The sequence below is a fragment of the Aplysia californica genome, unplaced genomic scaffold (genome assembly GCF_000002075.1).
Source record: "Aplysia californica isolate F4 #8 unplaced genomic scaffold, AplCal3.0 scaffold00183, whole genome shotgun sequence".
NCBI classification, from domain to species: domain Eukaryota; kingdom Metazoa; phylum Mollusca; class Gastropoda; order Aplysiida; family Aplysiidae; genus Aplysia; species Aplysia californica.
Window position 1 is genome coordinate 1,190,096 of NW_004797453.1, and position 12,091 is coordinate 1,202,186.

Genomic DNA, 12,091 nt, shown 5'->3' on the forward strand with positions numbered 1-12,091 from the left:
AGAACAAGTATAACGAGGACTCTTAAAATCCTCAATCAAATTTTAGAAGAAAAAAATTTCGTTTTTATGGACACGGCCGCCATATTGGATTTTGTTGACATGTCTTACGCATCGAATATCGAAAATATTTTTTACATGCAAACAGTTTAATCTTCTTGCAAGAATATTAACAGACAATAGCTTTTCAAATTCGTTTTTTGAATTTTTCCTAAATAACTAGAACATTAAAAATTTTTTTTTCATGAGGCAGTATTCGAGTTTGCAAAAATATTCTTGAAAATCCACACTCCAGATCCCACCAAAAATATATATCCCATGTATCAAAAATTTAACAAACAATTTTTTAAAAATTACATCATCATCTCTTCATTCTGTGAAAATGTCATGAAGATTGGATGAACAATGGTGGAGCTATTTTTAAAAAGTATAATATTTTTTTTTAAAACACGTTTTGAGAAAATGGGTTATAAAGAAAAAATATGAGATTGACTTAAAGAGAGTAATATGGTGACTGACTTGCCTGGTATGAGTAAAATGAGGCTTTAAGGGGCTCTTATATGCTGAAATACGAGAAGAGGCTGAAGAGGCCAAACGTGTCTACAACTCCAAATCCATAATTTTGACAAGAATCGGGATTTACAGCGTCCCTTTATTATGTACACGTTTGTTCTTCACTGCTCAGATAGTGACTTTTCGAAAAGGAACAAAAAAGTAAATTTTTAAAAAGTTTTGCGTTTCTCTCAGTTTGGGCTGAAATTTTAGAAACTTTATAATTTTTTTACAATGTCAGCAAAGCAATTAGTGTTCAGGAGACTTTATACAATGGATGGTGTGGGTGATTGGCAGGTTCTTCGGTGTGGCTTGCTCCTTCAAACATCTATCGTCTTTATCTCCCCTCTTTCTTTTGTCCATATTAGGTTACTTTCTAGTAACACCTCTAATTCTCGGAACTTATATGACCTAATTGTGTTGTTGTAAAACTCTTACTAAAACTAAAACGGAAAAATGATGATACAACAGAATGTAGGTGTTTGTGCCAGTTAGCTCGCGGCAGGCTGTTCCACTGCTCCACATCCTGTATTTTTGAGTAAATTTTCAAAATTTCAGAATGATCTAATCTGTCGGGCGAGGGGCTTGTGTGTGCAATTGATTCGAAAGCGCGTCGGGCTCGGTAATGATTGTTTTATAGAACTATTTTTATTCAATGGCTGTAAGAAATATTCTCTCATTGTGTTTCTAGGACGTGCCATAGATTTAATCAAACCACGAAATCAGCTCTAATAGTACATGTAGTATTAAGCATAATATGACCAAACAAATATTTTTTTAAATACCCCTTTGCCATGGCATTTATTTATTGTTTCAAAATATTAGTCAAACTGTTGACATTTAATAATATTTTATCTCAAGATGCATCGACAAAAACTTCAGGGAGATAAAAGTACTGTCAGAGGTGTAAAACTGCCAAAGATCAGATGTGTACAACTAAACTAAGATTATTTTTTTGGTCCAATAATAGTATAAAGGCTCCAAATACTAGGGGATCAATCAGCACATTGTTACTTAAAGGAAGTATCACAAATTTACCATTCAGCATACACAAACGAAGTCATAAACAGGTCAGGTGTACAGAGGGATAAAACTTCACGATACTTTAAAAAAAGAAAAATGTATAATTTGAAGGGTGAAATTGCAATACGATGCTCAAAACTGACTAAACCAAGTTTCTTAGAACCTAACGACATCAGTTCTCACTCCCCATCACTGTGGTGTACTGTTTAGGCGCTTCCTTGTCACATGGAATTAACGTGAGTTTGGTTCACGAATAGGAGATGAATTTTATAAAATTGTAATAGTCTCGTTCTTCCTACAGGGATGTTGTATCCTTCTCAGACCAGGTTGGCTCTGACAGGCAGGGTCGAAGCCTGCCTACCAAATTATCTAAAGAGTGCCTATGGGGACCTAAAAACCGCTTAAGATCGGCTGAATATTTGAGGTCATGTGGTTAGCTCAATGTAAGGGTAAGACGATTGGCTTAATATGACGTGGATAACTGTCAATGTGAGTCAATATGAAGAAATAAATTCTCGTCATCATCATCATTATGTGCCAGATCTGCGACAGACATTGGCGATAATGGTTCTCCATTTATTTCTTTAGTCGGATGCTCTTGATAAAGCTACAGTATCCTGATCTTTCCCCCGTCACTCATCTGTTTAGGTTTTCCAAGTTGGTTGCTCTGGGTCTGCCCCTGCCTCGCTAGCCTTCCGTTTTGCCAGTGAGAGATAGATGTTCATGGACGTAATGTCTATTCAAGTCTCCCAAAAACTGCACGATTTGCCTCTTCCAGGTTGTTTTTAATCTAGAAGCGACACGCATGAGCTGCTCATTTGATTTTCCTTCCTTTAAAGAAATTTCTATTAGTTTCTTAAGAAATCTCATCTCTGTTGCTTCTATCTTATTTTCGCTATCTTTAGTGATTGCCCAGCATTCACAGCCACATACAAAAATTGACCACACATAATACTTTCACTTTGATAGTCTGGGAGAGTTTTCTATTTCTCAGGATTGGGCTCACTTTATTAAAACTATCTACGTCGCTTCATTTCTAAGGAACATTTAACATCAGATATAACATATGTTTTCCTTGATATTTAAACTGATGAACTTGTTTGATCTTTCTGTCTTTGCTTATTACATCACAAATAGGATTTACTTCTTTTTTTTTTTTACATAACCATGTATTCTGTTTTCTTCATATTTAACAATTGCCCTTGTATGTTCTCTTTCCGTTAGAACAGCATGTTGGATGAAATTAGTATTATTCATAATTAAGTGCAGTCAATATAACTTCTGTTTATTTACAATACTAACACGTATGAAGCCCATCTTTGTCCTTCAACAAACCAAGTGGAATAAAAAAAAGGGGGAAAAAAGCAGATTCTTCATTCAAATTAACACGTTCATTGCTTGAAATATTCGAATCCTTAGGCTGTTGACCACATCAACAAATGTGGCAACATAATTCACAGCCTACCTGAAGGTCATTAGATCTCATGTCGTTCAAAAAAATCAAAGGCGTTCAATCAAAATAATAACGAAGTTCTGTCTGCAAAACACATAGAATAAATGAGAAAAAACTTCTATACTGATAAACAGTAAACAATGTACTTTATTAGAAACTCCATAAACATAACACCCACTATATAACATGAGATTGAAATTTACATTGCGACAAAGGTCTAGTTATTGTGTCAATTTTCCATCCATAAGAAACCATGCTGAACTCGGATAGAACTTGACACTCTGATTCAACAACAAAAGTGAAAAACGTTTTACGTTTTTTCAGAACATGAATCGTCGTAATCATAACTTCTATAGCGGTCTTGCCGACAAAACATTGGGTTGTTGCCACTGCCTCTTCATCCAACAAATGAGTTGTGGCTTGAGCGAGAGCGGCAGTAAGACATTTTTCTTAAAGTGTGTGTGTGTGTGTGTGTGTGAGCGTGGTTTTTCATAGGGGGGAGGGCAGGTTTTTTTAAAACATAGTTTATCTTCATAGTTTTTTGGCATTGATCGGGTTGATTGCTACTGTAGTATTTTGTGTTGGATTTGTTTTGTTGTTAATTTGTTTTTGTTTCTGTTGTGTTCTATAGTTTTTTGTTCATTTATTTTGGGATATTTTTATGGGATGGGGGTGTTTGAGGGAGGGGGGAGGGAGGGGAGGAAGAGGGCAATTACTCACGGTGAAAAAGAAACTCACAGATCATGTCCCTTGATTGTGTGTCTTTAGCGCTGGTCAACTGCAGCGCCAGAGGTAAACTGGGATTATAACTTGATTACTATGATCTGTCCGCGTTAAAGAAAAAAAGGTCCTCTACTAATTTACTATACCCAAGAAATTACGTTGCATGCACTTCTTCTGGGCAGCCAAAAAAAAAAAAGATGTTCTTTAAAAATCAATATCGTTTAAAAACAAAGGTTTACCACCTGGGCCTTTTTTAACCGCTCTCTGAATGCACACTTGGGTTTACTAAATCAAAAGAGTTACCGTATCATTCATAGCAAACAAATTGCTCATTTTCAGACAGCAACACCACCCTACCCCCACATTTCAGTCTCAGCTTGTTGATTTCATCCGACGACTGTCAGGACGTCTCCACGTTTCTCTCAAAAAGTACTCACCCGTTTCATGGAACGTGTTTCAAAGTCGTAAATCTACTTTAACATGTGGTGTTGAGGGAAAATAGCTCAACTGTCCATGTTTTAGGAGTATGCTGTATACCCCCTATTATATTTTATACTCTGTCGGCTAAAATCAAAGAAGACCTGTTGGAACCTTAGTTAGCCGTATCTTTTTGAATGGGCTTTGACTTTGATCTAGTGTTGGTTATTCAACTTTTAGATCCGTATGCGTGATCTTAGCTGATATGACAGTATTAAACAGAGTGATTTAATTGTATCTGGTTTTAACCGCTGTCAGTCGAAAGTGGACAAGCCGTAAATCTCATGCAGCTGCTTTCAATGTGTAACCTTCTATCATAGACCAGCGTAGAAGCAGCAGTAACGTCTTTTTTACATTGCCTACTCGTGCTTAACGTGTATCTCCCAGCTTCATGCTCTATTTTTTAAAGACTATGATACGGAAGATTTATGACAGTAGCCTATTACACACATGACATCTGCCTGGTTTAATATCGGCCAGTTTGATTTAATGGATAACCGTTTCACCGTCGCACGTAGACGATCTGTGTTCGAATTTCGGTCGAGGAGTTATCGAGTGTATTATCTTTCTTTCTGCAGCCTCTTAGCACGGGTTGGCCTTTGACAGACTGTGTCGACATTGCACTCTTCATTTAAATCCGAATAAAAGAAAGGAATAAAACCACATTTCTGTTAAAAAAAGAAACAAGCAAAGGAAAAAAACAAGAATTGGGAGTTATGTCAAAAATAGTGAGAGAGAGAGAGAGAGATAGAGAGAGAGAGAGAGAGAGAGAGACAGACAGAGAGACAGAGAGAGACAGAGAGACAGAGAGACAGAGACAGAGAGACAGAGAGAGAGAGCTCGTAAAAACCTCTAAAAAGATGATCAAAGCTTTAGATTGATTAGAATAAGTCAAACTCTTTAAACTTTTATGCTAACTCTAATACAAGGGTATTTTTGCTGTGGATTTGTGACCCTGCTTCAGAGGCCACCACGACTGTACGCCTTAACCTCTTGGACGGAAAAGGAACACTATTTTTCGAAGATAACATTTTCTATCCCTTCGAATTTATAGTAAAATACTCTGCAAGTCTTGATCATTGACACAGACACTAAAACGGAAAAATGAATACAACAGAACAACAGTCGCTAGCCATGAAGGTATGTGCACCAAACATGTTAAAGATAGTGCTAGAGCTCGCAGCTGTGACGTTACCCACATAAAAGAACAAGGGCTGCGTGTGACCACTCTAGGGGACTGAGCTGAAATGTCAGAGAGATTATAATATAATATGACATTGTACAAAACTACCGCAATCAAACTGCGAGTTCTTCACAACGGCCATATGTCTTCATTGTGTGTGAAGCGTTAAGCTCACACTGAGCATTTAGTTCAATTTTTGTTAAAATTGTTGTTGTTTTTGTTTTTGTTGCTTTTGTTGTTTATTCATGTAACGTTTATATACATGCGCAATATCGAACCTACCGACCGATTTTGGGAAACATAATTGCACTTAAACGTGAGCGACAAATGTACGATTGACAGAGAGATTATTATAATGAGATAATGTTTGTTTTGTTTTTCCTGGAGGGGGTTGAAAAAAAGGGGGGGGGGGGCAAAGAGAGACAAATTGAGAGACTGAGTTTGTTAATAAAAAGCTTATACTCGTACAAAACATATGGATTGATTTTACGTCATGTTGGCTATTCTCTCCTTCTACTGATGCCGGAAAATGATTATTTCCGCCAATTGTTGATGTCGGGTTCCCATGTCTTTGTGGCTGTTTATTCTGTCCCATGATCCGTTTTTCCAGATGGTGCAACATGATTGCAGACTCCTTTATTAATTTTTTGACGTGAGGGTCTTCGATAGAAATATGCTGTGTGTTCAGATTATGATCTCAAATCTCAGGGAACGCATGGCCACTGACCCATGATCTCAGGACCTGCCTTGTGATCCGGGCTGTGAGGTCAGGCTTCACGGATGGAACCAGTCCTTCTGGCCCTGTGAAGCCTTGTTGGAAAGTTCTGTCCCACTCCCTCACTATCATAATATACACAGCGTTAGACAAGATAAGTCTGAAGGTGGTAGGAGGGCACCACTGGTAGGATCCACTTCTTTACTTTCCCTCTGTTGTGTCCACCTGTCTGCCTGCTATATTTTTCCCCAGCACTAAATGTCGATGTGCTTCTTTTTACACAAATAAACAAGATATGTACTGTGCGCAGTTGTATTTGTCAGCTTGACAACTTGGCGTCTAGGAAATAATTTTACACTTTGGCAGTGGGTTCTCCTTGCAAAACTGCGAGCCCTAAAACCACGGATATAATGAGATGTGTGTTAATGGTATTCTGTGGGTGATGCCAGGGCTCTTTTGAAAGGCGTTAAGACTGGGTTCATTATACTTTAAAATATTATTTTCCGAATTGTCTCAAAAGGAGCAATTATTAGGCTAGAATACTGTAAATCCTTCATTGTACTGGTCACGTGTGCGCCCCCAAAGGGCATTGTTTAATATAAATAATTTATTACATGAGTTGTGGTGTAAGATCATGATTTATCCTACTAGTGAAATTGCAAAATTGTAATCACAAGTTTCAAAGAGTGATTACAACTGGCAATTTCACAAGTAGGATAAATCATGGTCTAACACCACAACGAGTATAATACATTTCTTATACCATACTGATATCAGCTGGTGAAATACATCTGTGCCAACAAAGTTCAAATGACCCGTCAATTGGACAAGAGGATCCATTCTAGAGTTTCACATGAAGATAATATTTCCATGCCCGTGGAAGTCAGATTGAGAATTGTGAAAAATCTATCTATTTGAAATAAAATTAGGGGCAACGTAGAAAGATTTGCACATAGGCTATACTCGACTATAACGAGACTGGGAGACTAGTGTTTGATTGCCCATGGTGAGCGCGCTTGGTAGCAAAGTTTTAAAGTTTTTACTAGGCCTAGGCTACTTTGCTTAGCCTACACAGAGAGATAGAAGTAGAAGGCGAGTATAGTATAGATCTAGTGCGCGGAGTAATTTATGCAAATTTTTATATTTCATGTGTGAAATATCAGCTTAGCCAGCCTATATTTCACGTGTAAAATGTAAGGATATATTTTACCGGAAGTGCAATGCTAAAACAACTCCAAGTATGTATAAAATGTACACATTAAAAGAATTATTACTGGATAAAGCAATTTTATTTTAACAAAGTATTTTGTCCCTGACTCTCAGTAGTACCATGCAAAGTTGCGAGCGTATTGGCAAATTTATTCATGAGATGTTCTTTTTCAGATTGACATACTAAAGTGGAAAAGCTTTGAATAATATGTTTTACACAGTATTACTGCCTTTCCTCTGTGCTGTTGCTACTGATGAGTTCCTTATATATATTTAAGTGTGCAGACCAGCCTTCTTAATTCTTCAGTATGGCAAGCGCTATCCGACGTCTCTTACTACTTAAAACATGTTTGTATGTGCACTCAAAACAACATAACTTCAAAGCAAAATAAAGCCTAAACCAGAGCCAACCATTCACACCAAGCCACATAAGCTCACCTTTACACCTCATACACTTCATCCCCCCTCTCCCTCCCTCTCTCTCTCTCTCTCTCTCTCTCTCTCTCTCTCTCACTCACTCTCTCTTTGTTTCTCCCTCTCACTCTCTCTCTCTCTCTCTCTCTCTCTTTGTTTCTCTCTCACACACACACACTCTCTCTCTCTCCCTCGTGCAAGTCCCAGACATCAGGCCTCTAAAATAATAATAATAATAATAATAGTATAAATAATAATAATAATAATAATAATAATAATAATAATAATAATAATAATAATAATGATAATGATAATAATATATAACATCTATATAGCGCATTTCCAAAAAAGTAGCTCAATGCGCTTTACATTAGAATACCCATTTTTCAAAAACCTTTCTTATTACTTCCTTTCTTCTCATGCAATATACATTAATGCACGCGCACACACATACACACACACACACACACACACACACACACACACACACACACACACACACACACACATACACACACTCACACACATACACACACACACATAGACTATTTTCATCCAGACATAGGAACAGAACAACTATAATGAAAGATAACGTTAAAAGCTTGACGGATAGGCCTGTAGGAACAGAAAATGGTTAAGATGTATTTTGAAGCTATCAAGTGTTTTTATTTGTCTCAGTTTCATGGGTAATCTGTTCCACATAAATGGACCAAGATATGATTTGTATGATTTTACAGGTATCACAAGTAGGGTGTTTTCGTTTGATGATCTTAGGTTTCTTCCTGGCTTATATATTATACTGATAAGTTCTTGTAGATAAAAAGGAGCAGTTTTATTTACACATTTGAAACACATGACGCAGTTTCTAAATATTATTATTTCTTTTACAGGGAGCCAATGCAGTTCTTTTAATAATGGAGTGACATGGTCTCGTTTTTTAGATCTTGTTATCAGGCTAGCGGCATTGTTTTGAATTACTTGTAAACGATTCAAATATTTGTTGTTCAGACCTGCTAGGAGTGAGTTACAATAGTCTAATCTAGATAGGCTAAGATGGGATAAAATCGTTTCACATGTCTGACACCTCCACTTCACTATGTTCGATAAAAGTGCACAGCACTTGTGAAATGAAATACCATGGTTTATGCACGTACAACAAATAATAATACTTATAAACATAATAGCAATAAAAATAACAACAACAACAATAATAATAATAATAATAATGATAATAATAATAATAATAACAATAATAATAATGATAATAATAACAATAATAATAATGATAATAATAATGGCAATAAACACAGTCCGTCCGTTGATGTCTAACAATGACCACTGCATCTACAGAGAAAATACGGAATAGAAAAAATAAGGTTTAACGGCGTTTGCTATGGACACTTAGACCAGTAATTTCTGACAGACAAAAGCTCGCTATACATTCTTAGCATCTGAAAGCTTCATTTTCACTCGCGGATACACGCAACTTTCAGGCTTCTCTCTTAGCTTCAGCATTTCTTTTGTGAAGTTTCGTTTGATTGGCTGCCCACTGTGATTGTTTTTCTCCAAGTGGATCAATTTAAAAGCTCTTCCATGTCGAAGGATATAATATGTTCAAGTCCTTCAAAGACATTTTCAGGTTATCTTTGTAGCGCTTTTTTTTTGTGTGCCAACGTGACTCTTCCCTGAGAAAAGCTCAGAAGAAAATACTGTCTATGGGATTCTGAAATCAGACCCGTCATCTCACCTAAGTACACTGTGTCTGATTGCAAAACAAAAGACATGACTGTCAGATTGGTATCTAGATCCATACAGTGGTGAGAATGTCATCCAATTTTGAAGGACAGACCGCTTGAGCCTTGCAGTCCCAGATAACTTGGGTTTGAGGGTTGGTGGTTGCACACACTACGCTGCGCAACATGAACCATAAACTCAATTACTCACCTGTTCCCTTCCTCTCTCCCTAAATAAAAGAATATTCATGAACACTCAGTCGTCAAACAACTTTTATATCGATGTACAAAAAATGAAATTGAAATAAACTATTTTTTAAAGTAAGGACATCCGCAATTCACAGTTAACACTTCAATACATTAAAAAAACAAAACAAATGCCCTTTCTGTTAGTGATACCCTAGTGAGACTAGAAATTGACCGGAGCACGAACAGATTCTGCTATTATGCAATGCACTAACTATGGGCAAGTCATATTTTTTGTGTGCCTGGCAAAGACAGATGGAAGCGCAGGGCACCATCGAGTTAACATTAATTAAATGGCAGGAGGTGCTGATTTCAATGCTCAGTAGAACGTACTGATGAGACACGGTAGCTTCGAAGACATTTATATAAGTATGTCTCCCACATTTATCAAATGAAAGCTATTTGAAACAAAGATATGGCATTTGGCACCCAAACCATTAGGCTGTTTCATGCTCTGTGCAACGTAAGCACTGCCGTTTTCCATGCACTATGCACTCTGCAATCGTCTTAACAAACCGTCAGACAGAGTGGCAGAGGTGACTTTGTCCAGGTAAGGTACATGATTGTCTCTATTGCAGTAAGTTTAGTGTCTTCTTCGGATTCAAATCTTAGTCAGCTACGGTATTCTTTCATATTGGGAAAAGGTGAATGCCACAGGGAGCCAAATCAGGTGATTAAGGAGGATGTTCTGATGTTCCCTAATGATAATGATTTGCAACGTTCTTTCTCTGAAAGCAGATCATCAAGATATTTTTATTGTCTCGGGATCCCAAGAGTAAACCTAGGTTTCATTTTACTTGTTCATATTATGATGTCCAACAATCTGTTGTGCAATCTCTTAAATCTGTGATGCAGATCCAGTGAGAATTATAGCATTTTTTTAAAAATCCGGAGTAAGCAAATGGAGCATCAACTTTTTGTTCGTCTGTTTGTCGATCAGAACCCGAAAAACAGTTGAAACTCACTATCAAGTTTCATATAAGCTGTCCTTTTGTTGTCAGTAGAACAGTGGATGAGCTACCGAAAAGGTAAGCGGTAGATTCCTACAATGTGTCCTTGGGAAAGGCACTTTACGTGAATTTCCGATTTGCTCGGTCTTTTGGGAGATGGACGTTAAACCTGGAGGTCTCGCCTCTTTAATATTTATTCTAACAGTCTTGATAGGGACGTCAAACCTATGCCATTTCCCCGAGTCTCCTGTCGCCATCCATAATTACCACAATTTTAAGACTATTTGTAACACAACCAACCGTGACAATTTATCGTCCAGACTGCATTTCATCAGCCATGACTCATCTCTCAATAATAATATGTGTAATAATAATAATGATAATAATAATAATAATAATGATGATAATAATAATAATAATAATGATAACAAAAACGATAATAATAATAATGACAATGATAATAATTATATTATTAATAATAATAATAATGATAATAATAATAATGATAATAATAATAACAATAACAATAATAATAATAATAGTAACAATAGTAATAGTAATAAAAAATAATACTATGAATAATAATAATAAACTATTGATATTAATAATAGTAACAGTAATAATAATAACAACAGTAATAATATTATTAAAAATATAATAATAATAATCATAATAATAATAATCATAATAATCATAATCATAATAATAATCATAATAATAATAATAATAATAATAATAATAATAATAATAATAATAATAATAATAATAATAATAATAATAATAATAATAATAATAATAATAATAGTAATAATAAAAAAACAGTAATAATAATAATAATAATAATAATAATAACCAGTGCATTTATATAGCAAATATATACATGTTCTACAGCATGGTCTATGCGCTTTTACAAGTAATAGAATACTATCCAGCAAACCCTGAAACGCTCAGAAACATTCCAGGGTTTTCGGGAAGAATGCAATGCAAGCAACGGATTGCACGTGCTCAAACACGAACCAACTGATATGACCTTTCGATGTATTAAGTCGTTTACGCATTACCACTTGGGTGAAGTGAGAAAAATTCTTGTATAGTGTCTTTTCCAAGGACACGTCTTATTCTTGACAGGATCTGAACCCACGACCTTTTTTTTTTTTGGGGGGGGAGTCTTTGTTTTTACATAACAAAATGCTGTGTCATTCAGTGGCATAAACATGGGAAATCTACTCATGGATTGGGCCTCGTACCACCTGTTACGTACAGTGTGTCTAGAAAAAAAGGACCCACCTAAAGGGCATCTCAATCATATTTGCACTAATTTCAACACAACTTGATACAAACAGAATTCAACCAAGAAGACATCAAGTCTCTAAATATTTTTTTAAATCAATTAAAGAGTCCGAGAAATATCAAGTT